Source organism: Cupressus sempervirens, chromosome 11 (genome assembly GCF_028749045.1).
Source record: "Cupressus sempervirens isolate cs-2001-9-10 chromosome 11, ASM2874904v1, whole genome shotgun sequence".
Taxonomy (NCBI): domain Eukaryota; kingdom Viridiplantae; phylum Streptophyta; class Pinopsida; order Cupressales; family Cupressaceae; genus Cupressus; species Cupressus sempervirens.
In genome coordinates, this window is record NC_143128.1 from 835,977,046 (window position 1) to 835,995,583 (window position 18,538).

Consider the following 18,538-nt stretch of genomic DNA (forward strand, 5'->3'; position numbering starts at 1 on the left):
ACTAGAAAAGAACAACTCATTGCACTCACTAACCATCAACAGATCTTTAGATTGATGTCTCCTCGGTGCCTGAACCGTTACATCTTATACCTATTCATAAAATTAAGATTCTACATTCTCAGAATTTCCTTGGTATTCTGAGTTGATCATTATTACTGTTATTTTGTTTGAGAACATAGCTTTTCATGACAAAATTTACAGATTTAAGACATAGGTGGTTTGATAAAGATATAGTCTGTATTCAAAAGTATTTTTGAATTAAGTGATGGCAATCGGTAATATCAGACAATGAATAAGATGAGAACATAAAGTTTTATTACATCCATAGTTGGCATAACATCAACTACTTCATTAGCAACCATTTAAACAAGTTCTATTGGCATTCTTAAATAACCTGGGCGTATGGTAACAGCAAGACTCAATGCTATGCATGCAACTCTTATATTTGAATTGACCCGACTTAGAAAGGGCAAAACGCAAGTAAAAAAATTGGAAGATAAAACCAATTTGTCACATCCTTACTTGGCTTGGCTATGCACACGGGTTACTGGATCTTGTTGAGCGGCCTCTTCTGTTATCCACTGGAACCAAAGATCAGAACATGCAAAAATGATCTCGTGGAAGCTTCAGAGAATATATTATCGCAGCAAGACAGGATGATATCGCAGGTGATAATGGTAATTGCAGGTTGGTCGATGGATTTTACAGAGTGATAAACGTGAGAGCAGAAGGGGTTTGAGATGGATATCTCAGGATACAAGGCGAATAGTCTTTCTCTGATAAACAAACTCGGGTTGCAGAATAGTAAAGTGCTGAGACTATGGCGGAACCATGAACAGACGGATATCTTGTTGGTGTTGTCTGAAAACGACAAGGCAACCATATAAAAAGATAATGAATGGCTTTTCAGCTTCTGTTGTTACAAGACTCAAATGCGCTTTGAATTCCATCAAATGGAAAAATGAATCGTTGGAACAAAGGTGAAAAAGTTTTATTAATATTATTATAATTTGAAAATTTATTAAAATCTTATAAGTACTTTTTAAAACATCAATCTATTAATTTATTAACATATAAAGATACCAAAATATTTTTATATTCAAATGCACATGTATTAACTATTATTAAAAATAATACGACGAAAGATAATTTAAAATCTTTTAAGAATACGTTTATATTTAAACTTAATTAATTAAATTTAATTAATTATTAACAACTCATGCAGTTCCAGAGATGAGTCTTGTTACAAATTGCTTGGTCCTCTACCTATTTGTCCAATGATGGTGATGCCCTGCCTAATTCTTTTCTGACAATGCTTCCACCCCTTCGACAAGCTCGCTACAAGGAATTTCTCTGTAATTAAATTATAAATTATAAATAATCATATTAGTTAACCTATCATCTTAATTCCATGAATTCACGATTAACGAATAACTAGCATGTCATCTTCACTTGAAATCATAGCGACTAACTATTTTACCATTTCGCCAGATTATATCAAACTAAACTACCAACTGACTTCATGTGAACTTCAATGTCTATATTTCAAACTAGGTCAAAAATTGGGATGTAACACAATGAGTTTCATTACCAATTGCATAGTGTTTGAAGTTTCAAAGTAGAGTTCAAATTGCAAAGAAAATTTCAGCATACAGAGTTCAAAATTGTTTTGGTACTTTGAGCTATGGCACAAAAGGAGGGAGAATTGATTGCACAGGCTCAAATTGAGGAAACTATGGCGAAGGGAAAAAGCCCTAGCCCTTTCGTGGATGAGTGGTTACAAATTTTACTAGGTTCCTCCAACCTTCAATCTGCAAATGACCATGCATTTAGAGATCCATATAGTTTTTGTAGAGATTCAAAGGTGCTTGACAGAAATGGAAGTGAGTTATTCTGGTACTTCTACAAGAATAGAGTGGAAAAGGTTCCTATGTCCAACCCTTGTACTAGGAATTTGGGAAAATTAATCATGCCTGAGGTTTTTGTAGATGTTGATTTGGTCAAGGCATTGATAAAATCATACAACCCAGTCAGCAAAGCATTCCATAGAAGAGATAGAAGTATACTCTATGCACTTGACAAAGAAACATTCATTGAAGCCTTCGACTTGGGAGGACCTATGTCATTACCAATTGACATGGATAAGTTAAATGAGAATTTCAAGAAGTCAAAATAGCCCTTTTTGCATGGTCGCAACCGGAAACAAAGAAAAACATGAGATCACCGAGAAGTAGAGATAAAGAATTGATCACCACTTTCTTGCTCATAGTTTTAAAGGCATTAAACAAGGCTAAAAAGCGCATGTCCGAGCTGTAAAAAGGGATGATGAGTTGGAAGTAGTAATAGTGTACAATATGAAAACAACGTAGCTTCTGAAGGATTGAAAGGAATTCGAGCATGCCAATTTTATTGACATTAATGTTGTGCTCCAATTTGTAGAAACGGATAAAAGTAGAAAGAACAAGGAGTTTCATTACCAATTGCATAGTGTTTGAAGTTTCAAAGTAGAGTTCAAATTGCAGATCAAATTTCACAATATAGAGTTCAGAATTGTTTTGATACTTTGAGCTATGGCACAAAAGGAGGGAGAATTGATTGCACAAGCTCGAATTGAGGAAACTACGGCGAAGGGAAAAAGCCTTAGCCCTTTCGCAGATGAGTGGTTACAAATTTTACCAGGTTCCTCCAACCTTCAATCTGCAAATGACCATGCATTTAGAGATCCATATAGTTTTTGCAGAGATGCAGAGGTGCCTGACAGAAATGGAAGTGAGTTATTCTGGTACTTCTACAAGAATAGAGTGGAAAAGGTTCCTATGTCCAACCCTTGTACTAGGAATTTGGGAAAATTAATCATGCCTGAGGTTTTTGTAGATGTTGATCTAGTCAAGGCATTGATAAAATCATACAACCCGGTCAACAAAGCATTCCATAGAAGAGATAGAAGTATACTCCAAGCACTTGACAAAGAAACATTCATTGAAGCCTTCGACTTGGGAGGACCTATGTCATTACCAATTGACATGGATAAGTTAAATGAGAATTTCAAGAACCACAAAGTCCTAGGTTCAGATGGGACCATGAATGCTCTAGGTGGACATTATGTCATGGCATTGAATATTTAGGACCCATACTGATGAAATTAGTACAAGGACTCATAAATCACATAATCACAACTTCATGACTTATCAATATTGCACACTTTTGCAAACTTTCAACCAAATCAACAAATTAGGACAGATTCAGACCTGCAATCACCAAAATGGCCATAACTTCTGCAAAACTGAATGGAATTCAACCAAACCAAACCAAAAGAAAGCTAACTCAAATACCTTTCCAAAAAAATAAGTTGCAGGTCTGTATCTATTCATATGTTCTTGCACCAACACAAACAACAGCCGGATTTTTAGAAAAGTAATTCAGAAATTTATCATAAAACTCACAAAAATAAACTTCTCTTTATTTCACCTTTTCTTCCAACTTCTCCAGCCATTACATTATGAAAATCATGACCAATACATGATACTTTAAAGATTTTTCAATTTCTATAGTTAATTAATTACCTCCTATGACCTTTCATCTTCTCTCTTACATCAACTTTTTCATATTGTCATATTTATGACAATATTTTATTACATATTTGACAACTTTTGTACTTTTTTACAAATGACCGCTCAACTTTATAAAATCCCTACTACATATAAACATAGACTATTTATGAAATTTATGATATTTTACCCTTCCATGGGTCTATTTAAATCATTTGACTATACTAGACAACTTGGACAATCTATTACAAATGGCTTTATTTAGCCTTACACATTGACTCAAATAGATTCAAAATACATTTGAAAGATCATGATGAGTAATTAAATGTATTTGATGCTCATGGAGCCTCTTATTGTGCCTTTTGTTAATGGGTGTTACTACAACACATACACTAATGTTGGGTATGATTATGTGACCTATGTAATCAATAGGATTCATGATGAGATTGTAGTAGCACAAGAAGGAAGGCTGGAAAATTTCAAGTGTCATCACTACTCGCTGCTCATGCACCTAATTCTGTACAAGAATGTGCAATTCATTGACCAAAGTTTCTTTTTAAGTACAGAGGAATGGGGAGAGAGACTTCCTGTGCAGCGTGGACAAGGGCATGACAAAGATTCTACCCTTACTCAAACACTTTCTTTTTATAATGATTTTGTATACCCTGTTCTAAACATGTTAAGGGCTATGATAGAAAGGATACCTACGAGTGTTAGAAAATTAGTTAAGCCCAACATGTGTTATGATGAGGGAAAACAATTAGGGCATGATTGGGGAAGTGTATTTCTTTATGAAGACTACAGCCATTAGGGTTTATGGGTGCCCTCAACCACCTCATCTTCTCCCAAAATTTGTTGCAAGGTGATTAGGGATTGTGGAGTTTTTCTGGCAATTGATTTCATTAAATACAGAGTACTTAGGTCGGAATGTCAGGAAGGGCACATTTTTGTGTAGATGCTCTGAAGTTGGAGATTTTGACACTGGCAAAAAGGCAATCGAGAAAACTGATGCCTTCCTAAGAAATTATAAGTTGCCAACTATTCCTGCAAGAACATATGTCCCTTATAGTGTAGTTAGAAATGCAAAATGAGGGGATACAACCTACCTCAAACCAAGGGTTTATGGGAGGAAGATGTGATTGCAGATTTTTTCGATGAAAATGTATGTAGAGAAAGAATGATAAAATTCAGAGATGTGATGAATTTTGAGCCAGAAATGAAAAAGACAGATCCATCCTTCAAGGGATTTTATCATGAAGTGGACTACTGGTGAAGGTTCAACAAATGCATTGAAAATTTTGATGAGATTGCAGCTCAAGTACCTGAAGAGATCAGAAACAGAGTAGATCCTAGGTGTAAAAACCCTCGATACTTGAACAACTCCGATTTTTCTAATTTCTTATATCATTTGGATGGTTTGACATTTTATAAAATCTTGGTGAGTATGCACCCAGTTCTCAAGTAACTAACACAATTCAACTCTATACTGATTATAATGATTTATAATTCCAGCAAGACTTTTGTTTGTCATTCTTCACAACCCACAACTTGCAATACCAAAGATAGTAATATTGATCTAAATATATTTCTGTATTGTATTCTTTCTTTCAGAAATTGTAAGTACCACTTATTTAATTTATTTTCTTACATAATACGAAGAGAAAATTTAAAACCCGATCTTAATTCTCAGAATCACACATTGCTGAGATTATAAAATTCCAAATTCAAAACATATAACTCAGAACTTGGCTGCTATGGCATGGCACTTGCTTATTGAGATAATTGAAACGCAAGTACAGTCACAAGTATGTTGGACCATGTACCAATGCATTTGAACTCCCAATGAAGCTCCTGCAATTGATAATCAACTGGCAATCATTGTATAGTGTTTGACGATTCACTAGGAAAGCAACTGTAGATCATATGTGGTTGACGTCTTCACTTAGGAAACAACTGTAGGTCATATTCAATGATCGAATTCCTTGTTGGCAGTGTTTATTTACCTCAGCAGCTCTTACACAATGATAGACTTCCCTCTAATCACGCATGGCCTCCAAATTGCAGGTCTGCGTTCCAATTTGGGGAATATGTTGCTAATGAATTGGAGTCGGCAACCAATCAGACCTCCAACAATGCCTTTGCGTAAAACGACGAGTCCAGTTGTGTAGATAATCAACTGGAAGAATCCTCTCCTTAGCCATAGCAAACAACGGTAGGAGAATTTTCCAAATTGCTATATGTTGATGTCAATTTTTATACCACATAACATATTAGCAATTGAATACTTGATATGGAGTATCAAACACACAATTCCTCTTTTGAAAAGTTAATACTCATGAAAACATGAGAATAACTCCAGTGTTCCTTACACTTGTGGATACTAACTCAGTATATCGATGTGATTTGTTGGTAATCACGTAGGCGGGCTTACGTTATTCCTTCAAGGACAACTTGGATTTTGGGGTGATGGTGATGGTGATTTGGTATGAGTGCTAGATGGTGTTGATGGTGATGGAGGGTGAGTGTTCGAATGGCTTATGCTTTCTTAACCTTCTTCTTCAAAACCTCGACTAATCAACTACTCGCTATTCTACTCCTACTCCTATGAATGGAAAGATTAGCAAATGGATGGGGATCAAATCTAATGAAAGTTTACCAGCGGCTCCACCCTCATAGATGCAATGATTCAAAGGAAAAAGAACTAGTTTACCACACAAGGCTTCCCAACAAGCCGCTAGGATGCTAGTGGCCTAGTTATAGATCCCTATCAAACATCTACTAATATCACCATACAATTAGCCATCTAATCCTACTCTAGCAACATGAAATGAAATCCTACTTTTAATTTGAGAGATGAGAAAAACCATGCAATACACCAAAATGATCATGTATATCCACCATGCAAGCCACAACAATGTATAGAGAAAATTTTTGATAGTATTTTGGCAACAATTCTCCGACATAACTCCCCCACAAATGAGAGCAAAATGACATTATATAGAGGCTCCAAATTACAATGAATGGCCGAGATTAAGAGGCAAAATCAAGGGCCAAGATTATATCTTACAAACCCTAATTAGGGTTACCATTATTCAACCATTTACATGAGGGTGCCAACTTTGTGGGCCAATGAGAAAATTACAATAATTTGTCAACCAATGAGAACATAGGACACTTGGCATGATTTGATTGCATGCACATGAAAGTGCCACCTCATCAACCTTATCTTATAAATCTATTCAATCCTTGAGATAAGGTGAAGCGTCGGATGCTTGAGCTTGTCCTTAGAAACTTTCTCATCACCACTCGAACTTGCTTGTACTTGATGTCCTGACCCTGAAAGGATGAGGTCTTCATGCACTTGGGGTAATCTTGTCTTGGCCTCTGTGGCTTCCCTAGATGCGAACTTCTTTGCAACTTGAGAGCCTTGTTCTTGGCCACTACCTTGAAATTGAACTCAATCTCTCCCATTATCCTTGCTTTCCTGGTCTTCCAACCTTTCCATTCGAATTCAACCAAGCTAGCTTGCATGAATAGCCAAGCCTTGCCTAACCTCAAATATTTTCAAATCTCTTCTACTAATCCACTCTTTCTTGAAATTGTGGGGCTTCTTGAATCTTAATCTTCAATCAAATTCACCCCTCACCCGATTTCATTCTTCACCAAAGCTCGCACTTCAACCTTTCCCAGCTTGCAATCAACCAGAAGGGCTAGGACCCCATGTGGAATTGCTTCTAGTTTTGCACTGCCCTAAGTTGTAATTCTACATTTTCACCTAGCCCAATCAAATTTGCCCCTTCCATTTGCAATTTCATCAATAAAGAAGTACATCAAGTTTTCGGATTGCATAACTTGAGCTAGGCCTATGATCCGGTTGAGAAGCACTATGAGATCGCCATATTTTGATTTGAAGTCTGCCACTGTGAGTCTCGATGATTTGGTGACTCCTTTCTTTCCTTTGTGCAACCAATTCTGCTTTTGTAGATCTTTGCCATGGGGAATTGTCCTTCCTTTAGTTTGTTCTTTACCTGTATCATATTTACTTTACCGACATTGGTATTGGTTATTCGCCTTATTTTTTAGAAGAAAGTTGTTTTGGGCATCATATCCTCTTTGTCTTTTTTAGTGTTTGTTCCCTTAGGGTTCTTGCTTGCACTAACATCTACCATCCTAAACACTTATTTTTGCCCTTTCATTCTAGGTGATATGGACTACCCTTATCGATCTCCAATCTTCTTTCTATCGATGGATTCTACACTTATTTTTGCTTCGCCAAGTCCTATCACTACACTTATCAATCTCCAATCTTCAACCTAGGGTGGCACTAACACTTGTTTTTGCTTTGCTTTTACCTTAGGATGGACTACACTTATATCTCCCAACTTCAACCTAGGGGTGGTCTAGCTTATTTGTGCCTCTTCAAATGTCCTATCATAGATTCTACATTTATCAATCTCTAATCTTCAACCTATGATGGGATGATGAAATGGTGGATGATGAATGCAAGAAGAACCAAGGGAAACAAAATTAGGCAATAACAAAAGACCAAAATCCGTTTAAGGACCCCTTTCAACTCTAAATGAATTGAACTTACTTTTACCAATGGCCTGGTCTTCTTTTGAATTTCGGATCAGACCTAAGAATTTCAAGCGTCTTGCAAATATTGATGCCCTAGCTGAAGAAATCAGAATTTTGTCCACTTGAAATTGCTCATACATGTGCCAAAAAAATCAAACTTTATCACTTGTTTTCTTCACCAACAAAATCGTCCAATCTCTAAGAGAAAATTACAGCCTCTCTAGAAAATCAAAATTTTGTCTTCCACAAATTTCGGCTCCACAAAAATCGCCTTAGGGCAAGAAATTCCGATTTACCACAAGAAGTTGCCTAGGGCAGAAATGCAGCCTTCATGGAAAAACAAAATTAGATTGCCAACAATGGAAATCCACCTTTGCAAGAATACCAAAATCTGGAAAAATTCGCCTTAAGAAAAATTGCTGCCTTCCTCAAAATTCGCCCAAGCATGGAAGAGGAGGATGGAATGAACGAGGAGGTAAGGGAAGGAGATCCCTCTTATACCCAATTCACTTGCCTTCTCTAGCTGGCCGACTTGCACCTAGGAGGGAAAAAAAAAAAAAACATTAATTAATGCATAATTCTGGTCTGGATTAAATGATAAGCTAAAAATTAATTTTGCCACAATGAAATTTGCATTTTTAAATTGTCGGTTAGACCAAAATTGCAAAAATAAAATAAATAAAGCCTTGGAGATGCTAAACGTTTTCATTTAATGACGATTTAGTAATTAATATATCATTAAAAATCGAATTTGGCAAGCCAAAATTGATTTTTTCTATTTTAAATTACTAATTTTAAAAAATATCTTAAAATCTTCAAGGCAGATTTAATCCATTTAATGCGAATTTTTGCGATTTACTCTAAATCGATTTTGCTATGCAATTTTAATTTTTTAACAGAAATAAATCATTTCTCTAGAATCCAAAATCGATTTTGCAATTTGATTTCACCATCACAAAATTAATATTTTTTTTCACCAAAAAAATTCAAGATTTTCCAAAAAACCCAAATCTAACAAAAATTTTCATTTTTTGAAAATTACTCAAGTTTATACAATTACATCCAAAATTTTTAAAAAATCCTCTAAATACAAAATTTACAATTTTATCTTGCCAAGTGTTCTTTGAAACTTGTTCAGCCTAAGGATAAAATTAGTCGTTCTGGAAAATCAAGCTTAAAATCGGGTGAAAAATAAATTTAACCTCCTCCCTCTTGACTCGAAGGTGTCTAAGAAATAAAATTTTCTAAGATCGGAAATTTTTGGACAACTTCAAAAATTATTTATCGCCAAGGTGATCGAAAAAATTGGGGGTCACCAAAGTTTTGTGGCGATGGTGTGAAAATTTCACAACACTATACAACAACATCAATTCACCGAACCAGCCTTCAGAACAATTCTCAGAACTTCAGGAAAACCTTCACTAGATAATCAAGAAATAAAATATGTAATCGAGATTGTTCTCCTTAGCTACAGAATAAAGTAGTAGTAGAAAGTTGGCCAATTGTATACTTCAACACAATTGCCAAGAATTTCTTAGACGAGACCCTTTACTTTAGCAAGGGCTCACAGGTCAGAAAAAGAGGAAAAGCCACAAAGGAACAAAAAGAAAAAATATTTTCAAGCATGCTTTCTCCAATGCAATGAGCTCTCATTTATAATCTTCCGTTGGCCAAAGTTTCCTAATTATCTCCACCTCATAAATTGTGGAAGTTTCCCAAGAGAACTCAACACTAGAAACTTTCCAACACGCTTTTTGGAAATATCTCTTAATGTCATTATTATAATAATATAAACATTATTATAATAATGCAACTCAATGATTAATAAATAAATAAGAGCTCATGCAATAATTAACTTTATTAACTGCAAGTGATGACCAATTGCTGAAGCCACCCACTGCACTGCCAAAAATAGCAACTGCCAATAGTAGACTTACTAAAAATAGTACGTTCACAATTGAGACCCCCAAAACACCCTGTAAGCTCATGAGGGTCACTATGATGAGCCAACTCCATTAACTGCGTAGAACTGCCAAAAATGGGGACATTACACTGGGTCTCCTAATCAGGCATTATTGTGGAAGTAAGTGATGATGAAGACCAGCCAGAAAGCTCAGCATGGGCTCATTAGAAAAGGAAGAAGCAGAAAATGGTAGAGATTCCCAAAAAGGAAAGAGAAAAAGCCTTATAGATTTTGCCAAGGAATAGCCAATACTTTGACAGTGCAAGAAGAAGCTTCCTGATGGCTCAAGCCACTAAAGATGAGCAGAGGGCAAAGAAGTTGGAGCTTCAACCCTAAATGATTGACGACATAATTATTGAAGCTAGAGAATTCATGAATGGTGACAATTTTATAAAAACAAAGGAATTCAAAAGCTTTTTGTTTAAATTAAAACAAAATGAACTATCATTGCAAATGAAAGTAGGTGACTCCGATGAGAAAGTAGCATAAATGGTTAAGAAGCTATAGGAGTATGATCTTGCAAGTGAAACTCTGATTGTAGAAGAGGCAAGAGAGCTGATATAGAGAAGTGGCATGGTTGTTTTCCTAGGATGGGATATTAGTTCTTCTTTCCTATTAGATCAAATGAGAAGACAAGAAAGGACTATCTCATTTGAAGATGAAAATCAATAGGGGCAGTTGAGAGGGTCTAGTTACAACATTGATGCTCAAACCATGGCAATATGGAGTTTAGCTCTAGAGCATCAGAAACCAATTGTCATGGAAATCAAGGAATCCCTTAGAGGGAATGTAATTTTTTGGAATGTCATTGTTGACTTCAGCATCACTGCTAGGTAAAAACATAATTGATGTGCTGGAAGAGCAGTTAGATAGAGCCTATGAGAGGTATATCAAGACCAGATTTTGCTGATCCATAAAATAAATTCTTTGAAATATGTTTCTCAAAATGTGCACAACAATTATATTGTCTTGCAAGGGGTAGAGTATCAGTGTTTCCTGAGGTAATTTCCTTATTGTCTCCCTTATTCACCACATGGGGCCCATACACCCAATTTTTTGAGAGCCTTGTACCCATGCTAACACAGAAGGACTTACCAAAAGTGATAATTATTTCTGTCAAAAAAGTAATCAATAGGGTGGAGTTGTATGGTTTCTTTGTAGCCTATGCTCCTCTGACAGTTAATTCAGAATAAGATGAAAACAATTGCTACAACACCAAATTTAGTGCCCAGTATAGTAGATGAAAGTGGAGCAATAAAGGATTGGCAAGAATGGTCATCCTCTTTTGATGACATTTTAAATCACTCTAGATTTATGGCATACTGCAATGGTGAGGCAGACATTGTAGTGGTTGATGATTTGGTTGATATGTTGTATAAACTAGAGTTAGAGATGGGCAAAGTAACTGCAGAGGTTAAGGCCATTACAGATGCTAAATGGAGCAAAAGCCTTGAAGAGTTAAACGGGATCAGAGATGCCACTTGGTCAGACATTGAAACTGACATAGCAATCTGGGAGGTCATAGCTAGCACAAAGGCCTTGCCATTTGGGGAAAGTGATTGAGCAGTTGAGATTACAACTCAAAAGGCAGAAGAGACAAAGTGAAGAAAAGACAATGAAAATGACAGGTTGTTGAAGTGTGAACAGATTCATGTTAAAGACAATTGAAGAAAGTGCCACTTGCCGGTTTCAGAACTGTTTCCTCAATTTTGTCTAAGTACAAAGAATGTTTGTAAAGGAAATGTATTTGAAATATCTTTGTATTTTGTTTTAAATCAAATTTTGACACGTGTCCTCCCATTTGAAGCTTGTTGCAATCCTTGTCTATAAAAGGATTTCCAAGATGTGGAGTCAGGGTTCGAGTTTTGTATAATTTTAGTGTTTATGCTATTGCAGTCGGTCCAGTTTTTTGTGTCAATTGTATGTTGTTTCAAATTTGCACTCTAAGAATATAATCAATATTGAATGACAGTATTTGTCATATTTTGAGTTATATTCTAAGTCTTATATTAGTAATGTATTATTTTCAAGAAGATTAATGCAAAGAGGAAGTTCTGAAAACCCTTGTCTCTGAATTCTGTCTCCATTTTCATGTGTTTGTTATTTTGATATTGAATAAGCAAAGTTCTTTCAATTTATTGTAGCTGAGTTAGGTTGTATGTCATTTCACTGTTGCTTTTAATTCAAGGAATTAAGTAAATGCTCCTATGAATTGATAGGGTTTTTAGGTATATTGGAAGGATATCATAAGAATGGAATCTAGGGTTAATAGTTGATAAATTTAATTGCAAGTCAATTAAATAGGTCAAGATTTACTAATATGACTCTCTATAGCAATGGATAAGGCATTGGTCATAAGTTGTGATGCAAATTGATACAATCATTTGGTTGCATGATACACATTTAAATCAAAATCAATTGTTATTTTTTGTAACAAAGAACTATATTGTTGGTCATTCCCTTAGTGTAAAAATGTTCTTTGAATTTATAGTAAGCTGCTGTAAATCAACAAGTTGATTACATTTTCAAGAAGATTTCTGACCATTTTTCTGCTGTAAGGGATAAATATAAGATGAGGAATATCAATGAGTAAGTATATAATCCCTAGGTGCACCTGCCTTGGCCCTGTAGAGCCTAATGTGTAGAAAACCCTTGTGTTTTGTCAAAGTTCGTCCAGATCTGGATGGGTTCTTGCTGAATATGGGAATTAGCTAGCCCCTAGGCATCCACCATCATTCTGCATCTTGGTGCTGTTTTGAGGCATGTAGTTTGAAAACACCAACAACTATTGCATTTTATTGAGTAGATGGAATATGAGCTCCAATTCCTCTTGGATGATGATGAGCTAGAAAACTATCAAGATTTCTAATTTTGAAATTAGAGTAAAAGTTATAAATAAAAATTGTGAACATAAATTCAATATTCATCAATAAGAATTCAGAAATTAGAATTTTAAGAGTTGAGAACTTGTGATAAAATTTTGATGGCAATGATTTGTAGATGCTGGTATATTTATGGAAATATCACTATTTATGAGCATCATCATCTTCCTTGTCTTGAAGAGCGTTAAAATTTAAGACCATGATCATCGGTACTTGCAAAACTCATGAATTCAAACCTCCCTATAGGATGTGTGTGATTGGAAAATAGTCTACAAAGGGCTTTAGTGTACCTTCGAGTAACTTCAAGAACTCTAGTGTTGCTCTCATTAAGGATCACTTGACATAAGTACATAGAGCTCAATGTAAAGGCAAGCAAAAGAAAAGGGTTAGTCATTTTTTTCCACCTCTCCACTATTATTTTTTGTAGTTCCTTGAAGAGTGTTTCTTTAGAATCTTGCTCTTTCTTGCTTATAATTTTTTAAATCCTTAATAATAGAATCATTGCCATTCTATACCTCACCCATGCAGGTCCTATCCATGTTAATGTATCAAATCATGCTCAATCTAGGCTTAGTAAATCTCAAGAGGTACTTAGGATGATCCCACCAAGAGTCATCTAATATCATTGCATTAACGACCATTGCCCTTGTAAATTGGATTTAGTCCATATGCTATGATTAAGCTTGATTATCATTCTGGACGATACCTCTTTAGCCTTTGCAAGTCATCTCAAAACAAATGTGTTGGAGGCAAAATGGGTCTCATCCACCTATTTCAAAATCAAAACAATAATAATTGAAAATTAAAAACTTTGAAAGTTTACTAAACTAAAGTCTAAAACATACTTAAATTTTAAATAATTTAACTTACCTTCAAAAGCTCCAATCTTGATGAGATAAATTTATTATGTCGAACAAATGACCAACTAAACATTCCAAGGAATTTCTGAAACAATTAACACAACATACAACTGGAGTGCTAAATGGTGCCTACAGAAAGGGATAGAACAAGACAACAAGATCAAGAGCAAGAAGAAATGGCCAAACCAAAACAATCTAGCTAGTTGCTTTGAATAACTAGGAACAAGTCCAAAAACGACAGATAGGCCCTAGGACAAGAAATCTCAAGATGCCTTTGAGGGTGCTGGAAGGTCATTATTGAGTGAAGGATCTTCAAGGTCTCACATCCTTGGGAGACCCAGAGTGGGGGATCAAATGGTTGCTTAGTACCTCGAGTAGGGGGAACCTTCGTAAAGAATAAAGTGATGAGCCTATCATAGTGTGGTATCAAGGGGAACAACTATTGCAAGGTGAGGTCCCAGAGCCTCCATGTCTCCTAGAGATAGAGTGTAGGGGACCTCTGATCGATATATCTAAAAAAGAAAGGAAGAGACCGAGTCTCCTTGAATAAGCATTAGAATCTCTCTCTAATTTGGTAGTAGATAAGGCAATGAAAATGAAGTGTTTGTCTCAACGACCCCCATGTCACAGAGTTGCCAGATCCTATCCTTTTATCCAAATGGTGGTCAATCTGAATGCAAATCTTATGTGAGCCCAGTCTGAATGAACCAAGAGATATGTGGAGTGCATGAGACCAACATTGAGTAGGTATGAGGGGAGAACAATGAGCCCATCTTGTAACTCAAGAAAGTGCTCTGCACAGGATTTACCCAAGTAGTGAGAATATATTGTTTGTAGATGTCTCAAGACGTCTTTGATTCTAGTAGGTTCACTGTCAGCTATCATGAATCGTAGAAAGAAGCGAGGCAATCAAGGAGTCTCGATGGGCCCTTTATAGAGGACGTCATGAGGACCACATCATTCGCAAAGAGAAAGATATAAATCAAAACCTAGTGTAAGGATCATTAATTCTCGAGGAGGGAATGCACCTAGAGATATTCCCTCGACTATAGATACTTCCTTGATGGCCTCACATCTTTCTACAATTTTGTAGATAGCCCGAATATGTCTTTGATTAAGCTCCCATGAAAGAATATCATGTAAGACTGCAATATACAATTAAGAGAAAGTGTGCCCCACCATAATGGTTCTATAATTTTTGGGATCTAAAAGAGGCCCAACCTTATGAATCAAATGGATGATGTAATGTGACCAAGAGGGGTGGACCTTGTGCAAACCACCCTATTGAATAAATTTGCGAGGAATGAGTCAAAAATTGTGTTGTCATTATTTGAAGAAATTCGCCTACAACCCTTCCTCATCCATTGCCCTACAACAGTTCATGGACCCAATCACATTGCTTACATTGGTGAAGGTGGTAGTGGGGGGGACAACGAAGGAAAGTTAGCCAAGGATATCATAGAGGGTGGAGGTGTGGGAGACCAATGAGCTATGGTGTTACATCCCAAATTTGACCTAATTTTAAATTTATTCATAGCCTTAGACTAAACGATTTTTTCTTTCATAATCATGTGAAGTAGGTAGTTATTTATATCCATTGTATTGACTGTTAATGAAGATGGTCGTTATCCATTATTTTTCATGTGATGTTTAGCAGTTGCTTGATTTTGGAATTATGATTAATAATTAAATTCTTTTAATGTTTATATGAAAATTATTATGGAACTTGTTATTATCATGGAAGTATTGCACGGGTGATTGCAGGAGAAGATGAAGGGGAGAAAGCATTGCTAAATGGGATCAACGGAATGGGATACTAGCTTAGTCTAGTCATCAGGTTGATAGGTATGACCTTAAATTGCCTTGGTAAGGATCTAGCGACTTGAACTTCAAGATACAACTGAAGGACCCGCATGAGCTATTAAATAAACAATTTATAACGTAAAATAATTTAATTAAAATATAATACATACCTCAAAGGATTTTGATTGATCTTTCACCATATTATTATAATATATACCTATGTATGTTCACAGATATAAAATAAGTGACACCATAATATTATTTTCTTTATAAGAAAATGATGCCACCTCACAAACATATCTACATGCATGTAGATATATATAAATAATAATATTTTTGATTTATAACCTTCAAATCTTCTTCTATCCTTTTATTCTTTTTTTTTTCTTGCTTAAAACTGATTGAACACTTGGCACATTTTCTTGGTGTCCAAGAGCCAAGACATTTATTTTATGTTACGGCTTCTTGGAAGCCAAAGAGTCCTTTAACCTTTAATATATATATCATGAGGTCAAGAGAGATAGAGTACATACAAAATCACATTTCCCAAATTCCTTTCTTATTCCCATTTTCCTTGCTCATTTCCAGCTTCCATCTACCACCCGATACTTTGCAAATACTGTTCGAATCTCTACAAATTCCATTCAAGACCTCTGCATTTTATAGTAGAGCCATTCTTGTTACATTTTGCCTTATGTTATTCTTTTCTTGCTGAAGTTGAGGTTGTATTTACACACTGAGGTTACACCTGGAAAGCAAATTGAAGAAGAGTTCATACATAAGTGTCTAGCAAGACTCCAGACATTTCTGGATTATACCAGGTCATGTGGTTAATCATTTCCAAATATTGCTATAATTCCATTAACAATTGTTATTGCATTTCGATTTCCATACCAGTAAGTGACAGATTACACTCATTAACACTTAAATAACATTAGGGAGTTGTTTACCATAAATCATAGTAAAGTATCCATGACATGGAATCATGAATTATTTTTGCCCTTGGAAATCAGAATTGAATGATATTTATTTCTGCAAGTCTTAAAGAATATAATCTCTCAAATCACAAATTGTGAAAAGCTGGAAGTATATAATTTTCATGAATCAACAGACAAAATCGATTGCTCGAAGATTTCGAGCACCTAGGACTCACTGGTTGTATAGCCATGGAAAAGGTGAAGAGGTAAGATGGAATCTGCAATAATATGGAAGTGAAATCAGATATGATACATTAAATCTAAATAATTTTACTTAATAGCTCATGCATGTCCGTATTGTTGTTCCCCTGTTGTCAAGTTGAGCGGTGGTGATCGGGTCATTGAACCCATTAGAAAAACCTTGGCCAAGGTCGTTTAAAGGCATGTTTGCCATCTAAGATCCCTTCATGTTAGTGGTGCTAGTTATTTTGACTTGATTGTCCATAACTATGCGGACATTCTAAACACCAAAATGTTCAGGTGGCTAGACTAAGAGTATCCCAAGCCCGATCCTGGGGTAGGTAGGGCCTTTCTAATTCAATAGATTGTGTGGGGATAAGTATGGTCTAAGGTTGGGAGGTTAAACCTATTGGTTCCCAAAACCACAGATTGGAAATCGAAGAGCCTGCCACTTCTTCGATAAGACTTCTCAATTAGTTTTGACCAACGAACGGGAATACTTTTCAATTCTCCTACACTTCAAGGTCTGCTACACCTAGGCGAGTAGACCTCCTCGAACTTGATCACTTCGTTCAGAGCTTTTCAAAAACAAATTTAAGCTTCTGGAGTTCTCTAGTTGGTAAAGTCCTCGAACTAAATTAAAATGAAAACTAGATGCTAAGTGTGATTTGAATGAATTGTATAAGGTTTTAATAATAGATTTGATGCTTGTAGAAGGAATATATAGATTTTTTGACTTCAATAATAGAAAGACCAATGCCTCTGCTCATCCGGGCAATAGTGTCAACTTCAGTGAATTTTTACGTACAACTTTATAAAGTTCTTATGCACATACTACCAACAACTAAATAATTAAGATGCGACAGATCAAATATTTATGCAATCTTAAATTAGTCTAGATTGAACTTTAACTCCTCAGGTAGGGAGACAAACTGGACACAAACACAGAAACAATTTAATATTTCACAATATCTATGATGATCAAATTTAAAATACTAAATGACCATGTCCACTTATCCGACATTTAAATTATATACGGAATTCCAAAAAATAATTATAAAGGACGAACCATCTGCAGTTTAAATCTCCATGCCTTTTAAAAAATAAACAAAAGACATTTTATTTTATTATAAAAATAAAATAATTGAATTTATATTACAAAGTCATATTAAACTCCTTATCCCTCCGTACAATATAAAATGCTTCTTCAGAATATGTGAATGATTGTTAGAATATATTTTCTCCTCGCTGTTCAACAAATGATTCATATATCTTTTATATCGTATTCATAAAAAAAAATGCCTTTTCAAATAAAAGGTCATATCTCTTCAAATGTAAATTACATCCCTTTTAACCATGATCATACCAAGCCGTGCCACCATTAACAAATTATTTTCCTCAACATTGTTAACCGAACCATATATTAAAAATAAACTAATAATATTTGTGATCTTCAATTTTAAAAGGTTTCAATTCTTAGTATTAAGCATAGAACAATATCCAAACTCCCAATGACTTCTCCATGCACCTGATTATGTATTTTCCTAACCATTGCCTTTTAAGTCAGTATCTCCTGGCTAGACATTGAACATCCCATACATGAGGAGAGTCATTTTTAAGAGTCTTCTCGCACAATACCATGCTATTCAAGGCCACTGCTCAACCACAATATCTGCATATACTCACGGCAACAGGTTTCTGCCCAGAACCCTGGGTATTATCGGGTTTCTTTCTTGCTAGTGGATTA

The 18,538-nt window shown here is 35.4% G+C and overlaps 1 protein-coding gene across 6 annotated transcripts in view; it reads left to right on the plus strand.

Annotated features, from left to right (window-relative positions):
* The window catches only part of LOC149532158 (purple acid phosphatase 18-like), a 101,362-nt gene that overhangs the window by 15,660 nt on the left and 67,164 nt on the right, over positions 1–18,538 (plus strand). The gene's annotated exons all lie outside the window — the stretch shown is intronic.